The sequence below is a fragment of the Bactrocera neohumeralis genome, unplaced genomic scaffold (assembly GCF_024586455.1).
Source record: "Bactrocera neohumeralis isolate Rockhampton unplaced genomic scaffold, APGP_CSIRO_Bneo_wtdbg2-racon-allhic-juicebox.fasta_v2 cluster09, whole genome shotgun sequence".
In the NCBI taxonomy this organism is placed as follows: Eukaryota; Metazoa; Arthropoda; class Insecta; order Diptera; family Tephritidae; genus Bactrocera; species Bactrocera neohumeralis.
In genome coordinates, this window is record NW_026089622.1 from 16,372,710 (window position 1) to 16,394,018 (window position 21,309).

The window sequence follows — 21,309 nt, forward strand, 5'->3', positions numbered from 1 at the left end:
GTCGGGAGACACTTCAGAGATATGGAAATTTAGTGAATTCCCCTCTCACACCGTGGCAGTCGAGAGAACCGTCAAACTGGTGACAGAGGCATCTTCTAAAGTTATTGGCCCCCAATCTCGTGATCGTTTTAGACGCTCTACACTGAAATCTAGGCAACAAGTGCCAAAGTTTAGTACAAAATCTGATTTTATCAATAAATTTGACACAGATTCAGACTAAAACAAGCCTGACATATGGTTGGTTGGGTTGGGCTTGGGACGAACCTGAAGAGCAGCCACCTCCACGCGGTGGGTTCTGGGTGACCAATACAGGTTAGCTGAGAGCTGCAACAATTTTCACCTTGCGCTATGGCGCGCCGCCTTTTCGCTCGTATCTCGGGAACGGTTCGTCCTACGGCCATGATCACATATACCATTTCGGTAGCAAATGACGTGACAAATTACTTTTGTTTTATACATTTTGCAATGAGATGCGTATTTCAGGCGCTAGGTAGACAATTCCGCGATTTTAGGCGAATTTCCGAAATTTCAAGGCCGGAGTTGGGGTTGAAGATGCAATCCGATCTCAAAACAAAAAGTTACATTGGAATCAGGAAGTACTAAGGCAACATTTCCGCACTATTAGAAATCCCGAATCGAAAAAAGTCCGGAACCGACCCACCCTAGTGTTCATGCAATATAGAATGTATGCTGGTGGGAGAAATGCATGGGCATGCCTCTATCTGAAGGTATGTTACATGACGGTCGTGCATTATGAGTTCCTGTACGGCATCGATGTTTTCTGGCACAACGGCTGTTTTTGGACGACCTTCACGGAATTCGTCTTTGAGCGAGCGTCGGCCACGATTGAATTCGTTGTACCAGTTTTTCACAGTGCTATAGGATGGTGCTTCATAGCCATTCAAAGATTTTAGTTCATCGATGCACTCTTGTCGTGATAATCCACGTCGAAAGTTGTGAAAAATGATCGCACGAAAACGTTCACGAGTTAATTCCATTTTTTGGCCGAGATGAATTTTTTAATTCCCTGTAAATAAAACAATTCACGATTAAATGACAAAACGTTCTGAGTGATGTTATGCTAAAAAATGTTAAACTTTCCAATGGAAATGTCAGATTGCACCTGGCAACACTTAGTGTTGCTTAGACCAGATATATATGGTGTAACTAATACGACTTTCTTTTATATACTACTTGCTGACCCCGCAGCCGTTGTCCTGCGCAAAATTATGTCTTTTGAATTGAAAAGTCAAAAATTCATATTGTGTTGATTATCATTTATTTGAGATTTTTCTACATTTTTTTCAATGTAACGCAGCTTGATAAATAACAAATTTTGGTTTCTGTTCCGGTGTACCGAAAAGATGGTTTTCCAACTCGTGAGCACGCCACGTATATCTGGGGGCCTATGCCGTAACTCGATTCGAAAAAAAGTTTACTAGAATTCGGATTTTTTATGTTCCGTAACTCGACTTTCGGATTTTCAAGCCAATTTTCGAATAAATTATTCGTTAGCTTTTGAGTTGTAGAAAGCAAAAACGAAAATTGTACGTATTTATTCTGCCACAGGGTGGTTAAGCTTTCTCATAATTATAAAGTAGATCCGAATTTCGAATAGAATACATTTACGAATCGAGATACAGAATAGGGCCCCTGTTTGCCCCCAATTTGAAAAACGGAATACGTTTGAACTGAAATGGCAAATCGTTAGAACTCAAAAGAAATCCGTAGAATCAAGCATTCTGCCCCATCTATTTGATAGGCGCGTCACAATCATATTGCGAAACATAATAACGACAGGGGGCCTATTCTGTAACTCGATTCCAAAATAAATTTACTCGAATTCGGATTTTTTATATTCTGTAACTCGATTTTCAGATTTGCAAGCCAATTTTCGAATAAAATATTCGTTAGCTTTTGAGTTGTAGAAAGCAAAAACGAAAATTGTCCGTATTTTTTCTGGCACAGGGTGGTACAACTTTCACAGAATGATAAAGTAGATCCGAATTTCGAATAGAATACATTTTCGAATCGAGTTACAGAATAGGCCCCCACATCCAACTTTGAGACACAAATGATGAGGTGGCATACCAAGCCTCTCCAATGAATTTATTTAGAAATTCCACTGGATAATTCACGGTGTTGTCTTCATTGTCAAGGCGATCGATCGATTTGTATGACCGCAAGTCTCCCGGAAATTGACTTTGAATCTTCCAGTTTAAGTCAACAACATCGGTATTTTTGCCAGCTAACAATGCGCATGCATTTAAGGAATCGTACTATCGATAATTTGTCCAATGTTCGTATAAACATTCCTGATGAGTCCATCTTTCGTGAATTGATAAACGGCATATGGAATTGATATCAAACCACCGGAAGTATCAACCGATATTGACCCATTTCCAATTCTTAGCGTATACGATGTAAAATGTCTTCGGCAATGTAATTTTTGGTCGTATCCCATAACTGACGCGATTTTGAAGGCTGATCATCGCGAAAAGTGCACGAACTTCATTCCAGTGATTATCATGTTCCAGCAATTGTAATTGTATGTATAATATCAAGGTATTTCCAAATAGAGCAAGTTCTCGCAAACGGTTTACTGACGAAAGTTGAGAAAAAACTCGTAAATGTTAATTTTGTTGCTTGGGGTGTTTCCCCTGTCTGTACTGTATTGAAATAGACTATTTGGTCATTCTCCAAATTAACTGCGAGACGCAAAACAGTCGGAAAACGTTCATAAATCGCAAAAGTAAATATCATACAAAGTGCTTTATTGCAGTTCACGTATTGACCGTATCGTTCAAGACCAGTAACCGCCATGTTGCTTCCTTTGGTGACGTATTTACAAACGTATTTTATCGATTACACCAAACTGAAATACGCAACATTGGCATGACTTTTGAATGTGAATTAGACAACAGTGGCGAATATGGTACGATCCATGTGTTGTCGACTTCGATGCGTTGTTAACTTCGATATTCACGCCTCTAAATTGAAAGCTAAATGTTCTGCCATTGTAATCTGGTGACGATGCTGATACATTGGATATCCATCATTTCTAGTTTGTGTTTCCGAAAGAAAAGCACGTGGATAGTGTTTCGTGCATTTACTGTCAGACATACAAACCGAAGTGGGATTGTTGTGTCCGCAAGGTCCATGTACCATATTGGTTTTCATTACTTCTTATAATACTGAATCTTTCTCTGCTTCAGGAATTTCCGCAGAAATGATTTCTTCAATTTGATCTGGTGTAACCACCATCCACCATCCAAAGAAGAACGTGCACGTGCGACAAACCTCTCTGTTGTCACTCAACATAGTACATCTAGCATCTAACAGCACCACATATACCTACATTACTCCAAGATAAAGTCCATGAAACATCGTAACTGTTGTTTGAAAAGTTGTGCTGTGATATCGTGACGATCGCTTGCTGAATGACCGCGATTCATAATTCCGCACGTATGTCATCGCATTTTGGGAGTACTTCTTGCCTTGCCTTGCTTGGGCTGCCATACGTTGATGGCAAAATTACGGCGACCTCTTCGTGGCTTCGTAGGAAATTTCAATCTGCAACACACATAAAGTTTTCACTGAATAATTTTCAAAAATTTTTCTTTTAAATAGCCGGAATAAAAAAGCAAGCGACCGAAATTGAACGGTTCAAATAATTTACAAATCAAAATATTAAAAAACAAAACCAACAAAAATTGAAAAAAATTTGTATGAAAAAAAGTATATAATGTATAAGAAGATTAAGTATTCATTACACTTATCGAGTTTTCATTGTTTTTAATATGTATTCTGCTATTCGGAGTGGAGACAAATCCAACGAATCAATAACCATGAAAATTGGTTCAGCAGATCTCGAGTTATAAGTGTCCGAACAAACCCGTCTTTGTTTTATATATATAGATATATGTACATACTTGTAGATGACAGAAAGTAGCAAAAAAGAAAAAAAAACAACAAACACATGCGGGAGATAAATTTTCATTAGCTCCGCTCTGCTACCGCTCCCAATTTTTTGCTACAGCTACTCCAGAGCATAGCGCAACATATATAATATATATACATAGCTGTAGCGAGAGCAACAAAATTAATTAATTAAAACTTTAGTTTTTTACCTAACAAAACTCGGAACAGAGTAGAGCACATACTTTTTTGAAGTTATACTTCTTATATGAGTTCGGAAAAGGTTGCGATAGATTCATATTGCGCAACCTTGTCTGCGAAGATGTTCGAGTAGCAAGGGAAGCGGTGACAATCGGCGATCGTTTGTTCGTTTCTTTCGGCACAGCTCGGATTTTCTACCAACAACACAATGCTGCCATGCTTAAGCTATTGTTGTGTTTGTAGAACAATGTTTCAATTTCTGGTTGGTGACATATTCACATGTGTGCGCATATGTATGTTTGTATGCTTGTGCATTATTGAAGTTATACTTCTTTTTCTTTCGTTTGTCTTTCATTTCTGCGAATTCTCAATTATTTTGTGTGACTTTTGGTTGAAACACTCTGCGTTGGCGTTTGAAAAATTAAGACTATACTTCACAGGATCATTTCTGTAGTTAGTCTTCATTTACATTTTTTGGAAATCGACCCGCGATGACGAGGTATATCGTTTTATCTGACAGCGTGAGGTTTATGAACTTCATTTCTAATTTTGTCTTGTGGCATATTAGAAATGATGTTTCTTCGAAAATCGCTCGCTTACAACGGATAAAACGACTTCTGGGTGGTGATTTTAATGAATAAATTCCAAGGTTTTACACAAAAATAATGCAATCAATAAGTACAGTACGCTTATGTATGTTTGTATGCTTGCGCATTATTTTTCTTTCGTTTGTCTTTCATTTCTGCGAATTCTCAACTATTTTGTGTGACTTTATTTCTTTCGTTTCTGTTTCATTTCTGCGAATTCTTTATGTGACTTTTGGTTAAATACTCTGCGTTGGCCGTTGAAAAGTTAATACCGACATCAACTCAATCTGTCAAAAAAAATTGCAGTTGAAGTATGATGGAACTTCAACTTTTTTTTGGTATTGCGGTTTTCAACTCTGTACAAGTGGGGTTGACTAGTATATAAATAAACTTCAACTGCTTAGTAGCAGTTAACATAAACATAATGTTACAACAAAAAAGAAATTCGAAAAATTGGTAGAGTTAATGGAGAAGCTTCCAGAAGTAGGAAGAGGAAAGCCACAATTTGGAAGCAATAAATTCAAAATAATAAAGAATTGTGGGAGAGTGTGGCACTGCAGTTAAATTGTTTAGGGCCACCAAGCAGAACTGCCTACGAATGGGGACGAGTAAGTTATGGTTATGACATTAAAAATATTAACTAAAAATAAAATTTTTTTATTAGGTGTGGATTCACTATAAGGCAAATCTGAAGAAAAAACTTGCCAACAACAGGAATAACTACCTTGCGACTGGTGGTGGACCGTCGCAAGAGCAGTCGCTGAGCCCAGTGGAAGAGAGCGTGGCCCAGCTTATTCAATTAAGGGAAGCAGTTGCACCAAGTGGGCCAGCTTTTGGTGTGGAGAATATACCTCCTACTGTCGCCGATGTGCCCCTTGAACGTTCGCCATTGTCCACTCCAGTTGTGCAGGAACGCCCGACTCCTTCCAGGAGAGTTTAGTTAAGGAGGGCGAACAATTGCATGGAGTCGGAAAGGCTGCAACTCCTTTCAACCCAAACTGAAACTCAACAGAAAAAAAAAAAAAAATTTGATAGTTGGAGAAAACTGAACATAAATCTTATACTCTCCAAAAAGAAGCTTTAGATTTAAAAAAAGGAAAATGGAGATATACGAAAGGAAAGCAAACGAGGCGCATGAACTCCATGCACTCAAAATTGAAGTGCAGCGCCTCAAAATTGCTAAATTAAAATCTTCGCAAAGATTTTAATTTTTTTTGGTTATTTAACACACGAAGTAATATTTTTTTCTATCTTATTTTTAATTATTCTGGAATGAAATGATATTGTTATTTAATGAATTTATTTAAATAAAATTTAAATATATGCCTGAATAAATAGCACATTTGGAAAAATAAATGAAATTTAATATTTTAATTATTTAGAGGGAAGTCATAATATTATTGAAAATTATTCGAGCCGTATCCTCTTTTTCTCTTTCTATGTCCAAAACATCATTGGTCATTGTAGTATTTGAAGTAGATGATATTTCTTCCGGAGATTCCACTTGAAAGTGTTGGCAAATATTGTGCAATGCGCAACAAGCATTCACAATTTGCGTAGCCTTTTCAGGAGTGTAGTGTAAACCTCGTACAGATAAAAGACATCGAAATCTACTCTTTAGTACACCAATTGTCCGCTCTACAATATTCCGGGCCTTTGAGTGTACTGTATTGTAGCGTGCTTGGGGTGAAGAAGCTTCCGCCAAGCGATAAGGCGTCATTAAAAATTTGTGCAGAGGATAGCCAGCGTCGCCTAAGAAATTACATTACTCCACTTATTTAGCAATAAATACGATAAAGTCTTACCCAAGATCCAAGTGTTATTCTGTATGTTGTTCTGTAAATGCACTCTCAAATCGCTAACATTGAAAACAAAAGAGTCATGATTTGCGCCTGCATGCCTAGCATCCACATACCGAATAGACATTTTATAATCACAAAGCTAAAAATTTTAAGAAATTATACCATTTTGTTTCTAATATAATTCAGATTTTATATATACAATCATCACGTTTAAACTGTAGTAGCCCTTTCTGTTAAGATAAAGATGTTGCACTTCTTTTCTTGGTGAAAATATGCGAACATGAGTTCCGTCGATGCAACTACTCCCGGGAAAGCACTTTTTGAATAAAATGAAACTTTTGAAGCGTTTTGCTCCTCCTCAGTCATTTGAATTTTAATCCATTGGGCACAAATACGTTTTTCAATTATATTTAGAACCTCTTTAATTACTAAAGATATCGTAGGTTGCGCCAACCCAATGTTAAAATCATTTCCACTGCATTTTTGATAACCACCGTCAGCAAGGAAACGCAGAGTTGCGCATAATTTTAATATAGGAGGTATGGCCGATCCTTGCACACGTTTGTGGAAATGTTCCTTCATCTCATTCAGTAAAAAAAATGCTTCTTTTTTTAATCGAAAATAACTTATGAATCTGCAATAAACATTATTAAAAAGCCACTCAATTGTGAAAAAACTATGGCTTACTTTGCATTTGGAAGCTCCAATGGATATGAATGATCACGAAGGCTTTTTCGTATACGTAGTACGTCAGTTTTGCCCCCAATATTTCCGTCATTGTAATATAAATCAAAACTTATATCCATTTTTTTATTTATTTTAATGTTTATTCACTTTTTCGCGAGCGACAACTGAATTCAATTGTTTAAATATGTCGTTTACAAAATTTTAGCTGTTTCACTATCTGTCAAAATTCCCTTTCTTAGGTTGGCAACGCCAATCATACTTCGACTGAACTTAGTTGAAGTTCGCTATACCGAAAAAGAGTTTGGTTGATCTGAAGTTGAATTGCTTTAACTTCAATTCGACCAAGTCAAGTTGAAAACCGCAATAGGGGCATAGACTATATTTCACAGGATCATTTCTATAGTCAGTCTTTATTTACTTTCTTTGCAAATCGACCCGCGATGTATGTGCGCATATGTATGTTTGTATGCTTGTGCATTATTGAAGTTATACTTCTTTTTCTTTCGTTTGTCTTTCATTTTTGCGAATTCTCAACACTTTTGTGTGATTTTTGGTTAAACGGCTGCGTTAGCCGTTGAAAAGTTAAGACTTCACAGGATCATTTCTGTAGACAGGGTAATTCGTGTGCTATATAATATTTTTTTTTTTTTTTGCAATATCTTATTATTTATTGAATCTGCTATTTATTTTAAAAGCCTAACAATAAGTTATAAAATCTTAAATCTATTTAAAAAACTAGACAAGCTCAAGCAAGTGTTTGAGCTGTTTTGGTGATACGTTGCTCCTTAGTACGCAGGCATATCTCTTCTTTTAAGGCGTGTTTGATCGTAGGGATGTACCAAAGCATTAGCCAAAGGGTTTGGGTGATCTCGGAGTTTAGATATACATACATATATTTAATTCTGCTGTCTTCTACTACTTTCTTTACCATAGAAATACCTAGGTCTTTATGGATATTTTCATTACGCATGTACCATGGTGAACACGTGATTGTTCTAAGCATTTTTGATTGGAACCTTTGTATTATATAAATATTAGTTGCACAGGTCGTACCCCACAGTTGAATGCCATACATCCAAATCGGCTTTATGACAGCATTATATAAAAGCACTTTGCTGTCTAGGCTAAGTTTGGAGTTTTTATTTAAAAGTCAATTTAAATTTGCAGCTCTTATCTTCATGCAAGTTATTTTACTAGATATATGTTTTCTCCACGTAAGTCTTCTATCCATGTGAATACCAAGATAAGTTACTTCGTTCGCTTGGGGTACTAAAATGTTGTTAATTTTTACTGCCGTATACATTTTAGGTCTTAGCGAAAATGTAACATGCTTACACTTTTGTTCATTCACATTTATACGCCAGTTGGCTAGCCGTTCTTCGATAGACCTTAAGTGCTTGGCTAATATTCATGATGCTATTATGTGGCATTTGTTACGGCTCACTAAAGCTGTGTCATCCGCAAAAGTTGAAGTTAATACATTATTAGCTGTTGGAAGATCTGCCGTATATATGATGTATAGAGTTGGGCCTAAAACACTGCCTTGTGGTACACCAGCCCTTATCTGTCGTTCATCAGATATGAAATCTCCCACTTTTACCACACATTTTCTATTTTTTAAATAAGGCTCCAATGTTTTATACAATTCAAAGGGTAGAATGTTTTTAATCTCATACAAAAGGCCTTCATGTCACACCTTATCAAACGCCTGAACCACGTCTAGAAATAAAGCTGAACAGTACTCTCTGTGCTCAAATGCTGTTCTTATTTCGTTAGTAATTCTATTTACTTGCACTATCGTGCTATGTTTTGGACGAAACCCGAATTGGTGCGTTGGTATTATATTATTTTCGTGGAGGAAAGGAGACATCTTGATAGTAACACTTTTTCAAATATTTTAGAAAGACAGGGTAGAAGACTGATTGGTCTGTATGAAGACGGCTGTGTTAAGTCTTTCCCAGGTTTATCTATCAAGACAATCAGCGACTTTTTCCAGGAATTAGGATAGTATCCGAGATTAAGGATTGCACTGAAGAGCAAAGAGAGCACTTCTATAGCAATATTTGGTAACTCAATTAGCATTTTTGGGGTAATATTATCATGTCCTGGTGACTTTTTTGGTTTAAGTTATTTTATTATTCTAATAATTTTAGAAGGTGAAGTCTTAAAAGACTCAAGTGACTCTTTAACTGTGTTGGGTAAGCTGGACAACTCGAAGTGGTTCTTTGGGCAATTTGGTTGAAATACCTTTTCTAGGTGATTTACAAAACAATTAGCCACTTCGAGCCCAATTTCCGCCCATGTCTCGTATAGGCATGTTGTTGTTAGTTGGTGGCTTCAGGAACTTTTGGACTTTCCAAAGAGAATTTTGCTTGCTTGAATTTGGACACAGCTTCTTTATATACATTTCGGTATTGGATTCTTCCTCACGTTTAAGCGCTTTTTTTAATTTACGTACAGCTGATTTCAGTTGAAGCTGAGTGGAAGGGGAGCGATTTATCTGCCATTCACGCCTTGCACGCCTTTTTTCGTTTACAAGCTTTTCTATTTCTCTGTTAGTAATTTTTCTGGCACCAAGCGGCTTATAGTTTTTGTTTGGTGTTTAGTTATTATATCATTGAGTTCTTCTATGCTTTCGTCAATATCTCTTCCTGTATTTATTTTGTACTCAATATTAATGTGGCTACTCACGTATTTTTTATATTTTAGCCAATTCGTTTTATAAGAAGTTAATCCCACTTTTGGATTAACGAATAGGGGTTGTTCACATAACTTTATTAGTACAGGAGAGTGATCAGAAGATAGATCAGTACATGTATCAACTGTTATAAGCGATTTATCTATATTTTTGATTACAGCAAAATCAATTAAATCTGGTATTTTTTTACGATCACTAGGCCAATATGTCGGCTTACCAGGAGATATTATGTCAAGGTTATTGTGCCTATTTATAATAGTGTGATACAGCTGTCGTCCTTTCGGATTAATTAGCCGTAAGCCCCAAGAAAGTCTTTGAATTGGATGTCAGTAATTTTAAACCGAGGTGGACAGTATATGGCTGTCAGAGTCCCAGCGATTTTTTATAGTTATTGTTGTAGCTTGTAATTGCGCTGTGGCATAAAATTCTGATGTGTGGTGATTTAACCGTTTTCTAACCAACACTGCTGTTCCTCCATGTGCCTTTCCATCTGGGTGGTTTGTAACATAGAGTCTAAATCCCAGTATAAAGAAATTGTTTTTGTTCGTAAGATGAGTTTCTGACAATAGCATTACATCGATACTATTTTCATCCAGAAATCTAATAAGTTCCAATTTATGTTGGTTAACACCGTTAGCATTCCATAAACAAATGTTCAATACACTCAGTTTTTACTTAAAAAAGTTTGCAACATTTGGTTTTGTGATTTGTTTATCTCTTGAATCATATTTTGCATTGAAGCCATAAATTGTGTCATACATTGGGTAAGGTTGAAAATCATAGTTTCAACGCTTCCATTTGGTTGGTTTTGGGGCAATTGCATTTGTGCAGTATTGCCTTTCACCACGTTTGCATAGCTTCCTTGTGTAGCATTGTCTTTAGGATTAACTGGTTTTGAAATGTGGACGGGGATTTCAATATTTTCAATAGATGGAATATTCATCATTTGGTTACGACGTGCTTGGATGCCCTGTGACAACTTCGATTTTAAATCTTTGTATACAGGGCAACCCCTGTAGTTAGCAGTGTGGTTTCCTCCACAATTGCTGCATTTTTTATTTAAATTCTCTTTTTTAAGAGTACATTTTGAAGTTGGATGTAGATCACCACATACTACACAGACACTTCGTAGAGTGCAATATGCTTTCGTGTGTCCATAATCTTGTCAGTTTGTACATTGTACTGGACCATTTCTCTTGTGTGGTTCCTCAACGGTGATTCTGCGATGGAGAAGATATTTTAAACTGTAAATCGGGTGTATTTCATTTTTCTTTAATTTGTTAGAATCTGGCATCAATTCTATTTTGAACATGGGTTGTGGGACTTTGTTCCTGTTAAAAATATTTGCTACTGATTTAATGCTAAAACCACCTTCTTCTAGAGCTTCTCTAACGTCGTTAGAGTTTACCGAAGACTCTATACCTTTTATGACAACAACTAGGCCTTTTGAGCTCTTCAGTTGGTAAGAGTAGTAATTCTTGTTATTATTTGATAGGAATTTTACAATTTCCATGAAACTTTTTTCAGTGTATGTTTGAATTTTTGTTTCATCTATGTTACCTTTTTTCAAGGGCACAATGTGAAAATTGTTTGTGCCTATTATATTGCTCATTTTTGAAACAAGCGCATTTGAGCTATGCTCACGCAAATAGATTGGAGGGGGTTTGGCATTCACGACCGTGGTGGTACCCTTTGCTTCGTCGTTAAGCTCTTTGCTTAGTAAGGCAAATCTGTTGCCATTAAGAATTTCTGGCTTTTTGGTGTTTGGCGTGTTTGCTTGAAATTTTTTGGTATTGACCGCTGTTTTAATAGGACTCAATTTCCTTTTTACATTAATGTAGCGATCAATACCAGTCTGAACTGATGGCCCTTTTTTGCTTGGTACATTCTCACCTTGCATTTTATTTTCCTTCGCTGTCCGGGTGCTTGCTGGTACCTGCATAGTGGCTGCTGTCAGTGGAATTTTTTGTTGCCCGATTGCTGTTCACTGCTGCTTCTGCTGACTGCGCTTGCTTAGTCTCTCTTACATCTGATCGCTGCGATGACTCATCATCGCCGTTACATTTGTTTTTGCTAGGAGTTACTTTTGTTGGCTCGACAAAACTGAAGTAGGCATTTTGCCTACGGTTTTGCGGTTGAGGCTGCGAAGCACTCATTATTGTATGTTTTTTGTTTTTATATATTTGTTTTGTGCACTATTTGTTAATGTTTATTATTAGAAGTTTGTGTGCACTGTTTTTTATTTGTTTGTTTGTTTTTATTTATTATTATTGTTTGCTTACGAATCACGGGGCGAATTTAAAAAACACGTCCGTACACTTTGAACACTGACAGGGCAATATTGACTTACTATTTGTAGTATTAGTACACAGTGAATAGTGATTTAAATAAACAATAAAATAAGTGACACGTGATAATACGCGGATTCCAGGTTATGTGATGGTAAGTTTCTCTTGAATATTTCAATTGTCCCTAATAGATGCACCTTGTGCATTAAACTTGTGCTCTTGAAACTAATATCAATTGGATTGTCAAAAATTTAATGTTTTGATTTTAAATTGATTTTACAGGGGAAAAAGACAATGCAGCCCGTGTTTCAAGAGAAGGGAAAACAGCACAATATTATGGTGAATATCGAGCATGAAAGAAAGCAGAGCGGGAAAAGGAGAAATTGGAAATGATAGCTGGCAGTCAATCGAGGAAGAGGAAAACAGCTGCGGAATATCAGAGAGCGCGTAAAAAAGATTCAAAGTCTGCTGTCCCTCAATCTCTGCGGGAGCATCTATAACTACTGATAAATCAAGGATCGTCAATTCATCGATAACTGCTGGGAATTCAACGCGTGTTAATGAATTACGAAAGAGAGATGGTTACGCTGCATATTCCCTTCCGCAACGAAGAGACAGAACTAATTTCCGAGTCAAAATTCCTTCATTTAGACTTTGCTTTATTCTTCATTATATTGTTATACAAAGTGAGAGCGGTAGCGATAGCATAGCAATAATTCTAGAAATTTTGCTGCTACGGAGTAGTAAATGAGAACTTTGGTAATATGTATTACACAAAACCAGCAACTGGCTACAGAGTTGATAAGTTCCCCCCAAGTAAACTATCGGTTACATCGTACTCTAATAACCAGAACTTTCTTTCTCAATTTGAGGACTTTGGAAAATCATCATAAACAGCCGAAATCGGTAGAACATCCCAATCTATCTATCGCTTAGATAATTGACCAATCCATAGGAGTATCAGAAATTGTTAAGCAGTTAATGAGAACACGGCACACACACTATGGTGGTAAGACAATGAGTGTTTGATTTGTATCATCAAACATTGACCTCAAAAAATAATCCTTAAGTTCTTACCGCTGGTCGGGAAAAAATAAAGATCTTTTTTTGAGTGAGAATATATTCATTCTTATTGTTTTTCTTTTTTTTTTGTTAAAAGACACTCTGGCGGGTAGTGTCGGATTCGCTTGATGCGCCTACCGACTAAAACCCCACACACCGGTTGCCAACCATATGGTTATGAACTTATATGTGATTTGCGGGAGAAGGAGAAAGATTCAGTTGTGAGCGGTAGTGGCCCTCAAAAGAATCTGACGCTAATAAAAAATTATTTAAGTGGGAGCGGAAGGGTTTGTTAGGATGTGTGGCCTTCTGGAAAGATGAGATTTCTTGCGTTTGAGAGTTTCATCATGATATCAGCAATTGAAAAACTAACTTGCAAATACACAATTAAAATCAAATGAGTTATTGGATGGAAGAAAAGGTTCAAACCTCTGGATTAATTGAATGAAGCAGTTCTATTGCGCGTTCTTGTTGGCAGTTAATTGGTAAACAAATCCTTTCTCTTAAAGTAGCTAATGGAATATCCTCATCACAGTCTTTTTCATCTTCTATAGAGCTTAAAATGTTCGTCCAGCATTTTGCTATTGTTTCCTTTTCAAGACGTTGCCAAGCTAAATCTAAATAGCCAATAGCGTCTCTTAACGTCAATTTCTTTAGGGCTTCAACATCAGTCCCTGTGGCTACAATTGATGCCAAAAGACTGTTTCTGTAGAAAAGTTTTGTAAGTCGCATTGCAATTTGATCCATTGGCTGTATGAGTGGAGTGACATTAGGTGGCATAAACGTTGCAGTTATTAACTCGTCATCTGATCTCAATTAATTTTCGGGAGGATGAGATGGAGCATTGTCTATCAACAGCAGAGCTTTATTGGACAATCCTTGATCTTTTAAAAATTTCCTGGCCTACAATAATAAGAAATACACATGTAAAAGTTTGAAATCACTAAAACTGATTTTTAACCTGTGATACAAACGAATGGTGAAACCAATGTTTAAAAACGGTAGCCGTCATCCATGACGACTTGGAGCAATTGTAGTCAACAGGAGAATCAAAATTTTTAAAAGAGCGAGGATTTTTTGCCTTTCCAATAACAAGAAGTTTAACTTTATGCACCCCTGTTGCGTTTGTATCGGGTGATTTTTTAAGAGCTTGATAACTTTTTTTTAAAAAAAAACGCATAAAATTTGCAAAATCTCATCGGTTCTTTATTTGAAACGTTAGATTGGTTCATGACATTTACTTTTTGAAGATAATTTCATTTAAATGTTGACCGCGGCTGCGTCTTAGGTGGTCCATTCGGAAAGTCCAATTTTGGGCAACTTTTTCGAGCATTTCGGCCGGAATAGCCCGAATTTCTTCGGAAATGTTGTCTTCCAAAGCTGGAATAGTTGCTGGCTTATTTCTGTAGACTTTAGACTTGACGTAGCCCCACAAAAATAGTCTAAAGGCGTTAAATCGCATGATCTTGGTGGCCAACTTACGGGTCCATTTCTTGAGATGAATTGTTCTCCGAAGTTTTCCCTCAAAATGGCCATAGAATCGCGAGCTGTGTGGCATGTAGCGCCATCTTGTTGAAACCACATGTCAACCAAGTTCAGTTCTTCCATTTTTGGCAACAAAAAGTTTGTTAGCATCGAACGATAGCGATCGCCATTCACCGTAACGTTGCGTCCAACAGCATCTTTGAAAAAATACGGTCCAATGATTCCACCAGCGTACAAACCACACCAAACAGTGCAGTTTTCGGGATGCATGGGCAGTTCTTGAACGGCTTCTGGTTGCTCTTCACCCCAAATGCGGCAATTTTGCTTATTTACGTAGCCATTCAACCAGAAATGAGCCTCACCGCTGAACAAAATTTGTCGATAAAAAAGCGGATTTTCTGCCAACTTTTCTAGGGCCCATTCACTGAAAATTCGACGTTGTGGCAGATCGTTCGGCTTCAGTTCTTGCACGAGCTGTATTTTATACGGTTTTACACCAAGATCTTTGCGTAAAATCTTCCATGTGGTCGAATAACACAAACCCAATTGCTGCGAACGGCGACGAATCGACATTTCACGGTCTTCAGCCACACTCTCAGAAACAGACGCAATATTCTCTTCTGTACGCACTGTACGCATTCGTGTGGTTGGTTTAATGTCCAATAAAGTAAACTGAGTGCGAAACTTGGTCACAATCGCATTAATTGTTTGCTCACTTGGTCGATTATGTAGACCATAAATCGGACGTAAAGCGCGAAACACATTTCGAACCGAACACTGATTTTGGTAATAAAATTCAATGATTTGCAAGCGTTGCTCGTTAGTAAGTCTATTCATGATGAAATGTCAAAGCATACTGAGCATCTTTCTCTTTGACACCATGTCTGAAATCCCACGTGATCTGTCAAATACTAATGCATGAAAATCCTAACCTCAAAAAAATCACCCGATACAAGCCAGAAAAGTGACACGCTGTTTTTCCGTTTTTCTTCCAGGAGCATTTTTTTCTTTTTGTGAGGATACGTATGTTCTGTCAGGTAGCAGCTTCCAAAATAGTCCCGATTCGTCTGCATTATATATTTGATCGTGCGACAGACCTTGCTCTTTAATTTTGGCTTGCAGCTTGTTTTTGAAAGGGTCCACAAGTTCAGGTCTAGAAGATAACTTTTCTCCACTTATTTTAATAAAACGAACACCATAACGCTTCTTAAAGCGTTGCAGCCATCCATCACTCGCATTAAAATCGCTTTGAGTTTCTTTAATTTTTGAATGAAAAAATTTAGCTTTTTCTTTAACTATCAATCCATTGACAGGGTAATTTTTTTGTCGCTGTTTAAGGAACCAACGGTAGAGCGCTTTTTCTATTTTAGGAAGTTCAGAACACTTCAAAGTCTTCCGCTTTCCAGGCCCAGAAAATGTACTGTTAACACATTTTAAAATGTTCTCTTTTTTTTTTTGTTGATAGCGAAAATTGTTGATTATGCAACACTGTACTGATTTGCTAAGCTGGTTACGCTTGATCCTTCTTTTAATTTTTCTATTACATCAACTTTTTCCTTTAAAGACAAGTATTTTGGTCGTTTTTGCAACATTTTTCACGAATAACTTTAGATTAGATCATGCAAAGTCAGCAACGCGCACTAATTTTAATACCAATCCACATCGATCCATCCCAGTATACTCATAAGCAATAATTTACGGGTATTCCCCGTTTTATAAAAACGATTCCCATAACTAACATACATACATATGTATGCATGTAGAAAAGAAAATAACGTTTTAAATGCATTTTAAATTTGTTCACGTTATAGGGCTTTATCACCGTGTTCACGCTACCGAGTAGTCAGTGTAAAAAAAATTATGTTCATGTTAGCCGGTGTTCACACAAGGCGGTGTTTTTGTTACCGCGAGTCTACTGTAATAATATCTGAAAGAAATAATAATATAATCTGATAATATAAATATATTATATATAAAACAAACATTTGTTTTCACATATTATATTGGATTGTGCAGGCCGCCTTACCGCCTTAAACGCATAAAATACATACATATGTAAGTATTTATTTTTGCGTATTATATTGGACTGCGCAGTCCAATTTCAAACAACACATACTTATTTTCACATACTTACTTAACAATTGATATTGCTGCTGCTATTTCCATTTCATTCTGATTTCCAATGCTATAAAAACAAATGAAGTAATTATTTGCAATTATTTTTAAAAAAAATCACATAAAATTCATTCGCTTGCCTTCTTGTTGTACGAGCACGAATGACATGCGTCTTTCAATCGTTTTTTTATTACCCTCTTTGGGATTTTCTTTCGGCACTATTGACAATTATGTTTTTTCATTCAAATAAATCAAGAAATGAAAGAAACTTTTTTTCAACGCATCATCAAAAAAATAACCCAAACATGTGCGTTGGTGTTCGTGCATAGAGTAAAAATGTAAGAAAAGCCGTGGCTGGCATGGTGAGGTTGTTTTTATGTGTACAATTTAATGCATGTGTGTGTTTAATGTTATCTGATCTGTAAATTTATGACTTGTCTTTACCCATGCATTTTTATTATTATTTGATGCGCATTGCATGCAAATGCATGAGTATGTTTATGTACATACATATGTATGTATGTTCAATATACTTAAAAATAAATATTTATTTTCAATAGTATGTCGGCTTTGCTGATAAGTAAGCATGTTCAATGATTTTTCAAAACATTGCCGAGGGAAATAAATTATTATTTAAAATTAATGGACTGTATATGGATATGTATGTATATATTTCTTATCTTATCTTATTTAAAATAACGGCATGTTCAATTTTGAACAAAGTGTTTTTCGGTAATGCAGAATTTTCTGGCAACTGCTGTTGCACGATGCTTATTCGAAACTGCGCATCGAAATATTTGCATTTCTGAACTAAAAATGAGCGAAATAGAATAATAGAACGCTTTATCTTAAAAAGACACGAAAAGAGGACGAACCGTTCAAAAATGAGGAAGTTATTGTTGGCGAAAAACTTTAAATTTAAACGGTTGATTCCATAAGTAATGAGCTACTTCAAAATCATAGAAAGTTATCCGGATGACGTCTTTTTTAGCCATTTTCACATTGTGACATAAGAATATGAGAATAATGCTCCCTACTAAATTTAGTAGAAATGGGTTGATCGGGTCCCGAGATATGTGATTTCACCAAAAAATAAGCGGTGACAACCCCATCGTCCTATTTTCACACCGACTCCCACAAAGTTCTCTCATAAAATCATTCAGGTAAAATTTAATGTCCCTGGCATAATTAGTTAGTGATTTATTGGGTTTTTGGTAGTTTTTAACGGTACCGCTACATTGTGAGTGAGCAGGATTATCTTCCGATTTCATCCATTTTTGCACTGCCGGTAGAGGTACATATAATACTTGTGCTCAGCAGTTGTTGTAGCTTTTGAAGTTTCGGAGATATACTAGTATACATTAAATTTATTAGAGGGCGGGGCCACGTCCGCTTTTTCAAAAATTGCTGCCCACAAATGCCCACAAATGACCATTAATACTGCGATCTTCTGTATCAAATTACATTTTTATATCTTAATGTAGTGCTCATAACTCTTTATAGGTTTTCGGTTAATTACAATCGTGAACACTCAAAGCTTACCACTCAAGATTTTCAAGTGTTGTGCATATTTGAAAACACGTTATAGCCGTACTTTTTGCGGTATAGAAATTTTTTATTTAGAAATAAGTTATTTATCAAAAATATTAAAAATAAACACAGCTATAGACAAAATCATTTGAAAGTTAGTGAGCTTTACAAAACGAGCTCGAAATGTAGTATACTGACAGGTGATGAAAAAATAATATTTTTATATTTTTAATTTAATTTCTTTTACACGATAATTGAAATTCATGTTTTATTTAATTTTTTTTTATTGAAACAAAAAAGTTTGGTCGCTGTATTACTTTAAAAATAATTAAACCGGCCGCTTTTGTATAAGCACAGATAAGATAGTTTGTGTTTTACTCATTTAACGTAATAAATTAAAAACTATAATAATAATTAGATAATATAATTTAGTCTACTTCTAAACTACTACAAAACTAAAAACAAAAGAAAAATTTATAAAATTCTCGAAGAAACCAAAGAGACCTTTAAGAAAGTATAGTGATAAGCTTTGCGTGGCCACGAGTGTAATTAATTAATTACGCCCATCACGAACTAGTTGTTTGATTTTTTGTACTAAGGTACCCGCATACCAAGTTTCATCAAAATATCTAAATTTTTACTCAAGTTACAGACAGATAGTCAACCGGATTTCAATTCGTTTCGTCATCCTGATCATTTATATATATAGTATATAACCCTACATCTATTTCGATTAGTTTTAGGTAATACGTAGAACAAGTTTCATCAAAATATTTCAATTTTTACTCAAGTTACAGCTTGCATGGATGGACGGACAGGCAGACAGTCAACCGGATTTCAATTTGTCTCGTCATCCCGATCAGTTATATATACATAACCCTACATATATTTCGATTAGTTTTAGGTAATACGTAGAACCATTAGATAAACAAAACTATAATACTATGATGCAACAGGTTGCAAGAGAATAAAAACCTGAATACACTATGTACTATATATGATTTAAAAAACCTACAAATCGTACTTTTAAGGTACATTAAATATAAGTAGCGAAAAATATATATGAATTAAAACAGCTAAAAAATATGCCTTTTAGTCAATTAAACTATGAAAAAATAGTTTTTAGTATAAACTGACTATTTGTCCGAAAAATACTTGAATTATTGTGAAAAAAACATTCAGATATGCGTCAAAGGCAGAGTGTGAACAAGTTTTTTTTATGTTAATAACACAATAATAATAAATCCTCATCCGGTTGCTCTAACTTTTTATTTGTTCTGCACCATTTTTTGTTTTTTGTATTTTAAGTTCTTCCATGCCTCAAAGATACGGCTATGGACACATACATAAATGGCACAAAGTTTCATTTCATATAAATGCTAAAATTGTTTAAGTTAAAGTAGTTTAAAATGTAAGAATTTTGCATTCAATTTGATGATGCTGTACTGAGTTGTACCGTACTGCCCAAATATTCCGTTATGTTTTGCTTTTTGATTACCGTTATCAATTATGCGTAGTAAATGCTGATTTTGAGTGGACACATTCAGACTACTTCGCAGAAGTAGTACTCGCGCAGATTTTAATTTAAGAACATCATTTTTTGTGTTGAAAAATAAATAATGAAAACTATTTCAGTGAAGTAAATAATATAAAATGGGATCCGGAAAGCATACTACAATAGAAGAAAGGGAAATAATTTGGAACATGTATAAAATTGGGCAAAAGGTGACCGAAATTGCTAAACAATGGAAATTTCTCGTAAAAATACGCAATAAAATCATGAATGGAGAATTCCCAAGTATTGGCCAAAGGCAGGATTCGGAAGCCAAGACCACGTAAAACGGATGCGCGTACAGACGCTGCTATAGTAGGAATCGCCAAAAATTATCTATTTAAATCATCACTACAGGTAGCAGTTGATATCAACCATCATTGGGCTTAAAAATATCCTCTAGACTTGTCAGAAGACGTCTGAATCAGACAAAATCTTTCGGGCGCATATCGAGGAAGAAACCACTCCTTGAAAAAAAAAATTTCAAATTGACTGATCTTCGCCCAAAGCTCATCAAGAGAAAAGCTTAAATTTTTGGAAAAATGTATTGTGAAGTGACGAAACAAAGGTTAAAATGTTAGGATCAAATGGCAGAATATTTGTACGTCGATCTAAGTGCCAAGAATATGATCCTAGGTATACTCAGAAGACGATAAAGCATGGTGGCCGAAATATTATGGTTTGGGAGCATTTTCTTGGCATGGTGTACGTCCGCTCTTAAGAATCAATGAAAGAAAGGACAAGTTTCAGTACTTGCACATTAAAAAAAAAAACGATATGCTTTTGAGTCCATGATAATTAAATGGAAATTTATGCAAGACAACGATCTCTAAGGCTGAGCCCACACCGGATTAGTCAAAAACGTCTTTGACTAATAAAACACAAAAGATCTTGTTCTCTAACCCACACCAAGCGAAGCACAATGCGACATTTTGTCTTTTTGTCTCGCTTGGTGTGCATTGAAATAAAACGAAAAAAGAAGAAAACGAATCAGTTCTTGCAAAGATGTCGTCGGTTTTGTAATTATATATTAGGCTCCTTGTCTTGATCAAAAACACTAATTTCTCCGCGTCAATGTTCATTTTAACAACTTGTATGCAGAATAAAAGCACAAAGAAAATGCGTAATTTTGACAACGAAAACCAACGGTTTAGCTATAAGCAACGAAACGTGTTTTTCTGTCGTGTCTTGTCTGTTCCATTCGGTGTGGGTTGCGCCGTAGCTCAGCAAGTCAAAGCACGAACATGCGTTTTCGTTTCGTCTTATTCGGTGTGGGTTGTCACATATGAAGCTATGGGCAGTTGCGTATGAGACAAGAAAAACTGTTTTGGCAAACCCGGTGTGGGTTCAGCCTAACACGCCTCGAAACTAGTTAAAAATTGGT

The 21,309-nt window shown here is 36.0% G+C and overlaps 1 long non-coding RNA gene and 2 pseudogenes across 1 annotated transcript; 1 reads left to right on the forward strand and 2 right to left on the reverse strand.

Annotated features, from left to right (window-relative positions):
* Positions 1 to 4,542: 4,542 nt before the first annotated feature.
* LOC126764807 (small nucleolar RNA U3) lies at positions 4,543 to 4,745 on the forward strand (annotated as a pseudogene).
* Positions 4,746 to 6,343: 1,598 nt separating this feature from the next.
* On the reverse strand, positions 6,344 to 6,777 carry LOC126764467 (uncharacterized). Its single transcript, XR_007667998.1, has 3 exons — positions 6,708 to 6,777; positions 6,512 to 6,647; positions 6,344 to 6,458 (listed from the first exon to the last, which is right to left on the reverse strand). It is a non-coding gene; the product is annotated as an uncharacterized LOC126764467 (long non-coding RNA).
* Positions 6,778 to 13,652: 6,875 nt separating this feature from the next.
* Positions 13,653 to 21,309, reverse strand: part of LOC126764635 (jerky protein homolog-like) — a 41,562-nt pseudogene continuing 33,905 nt past the window's right edge.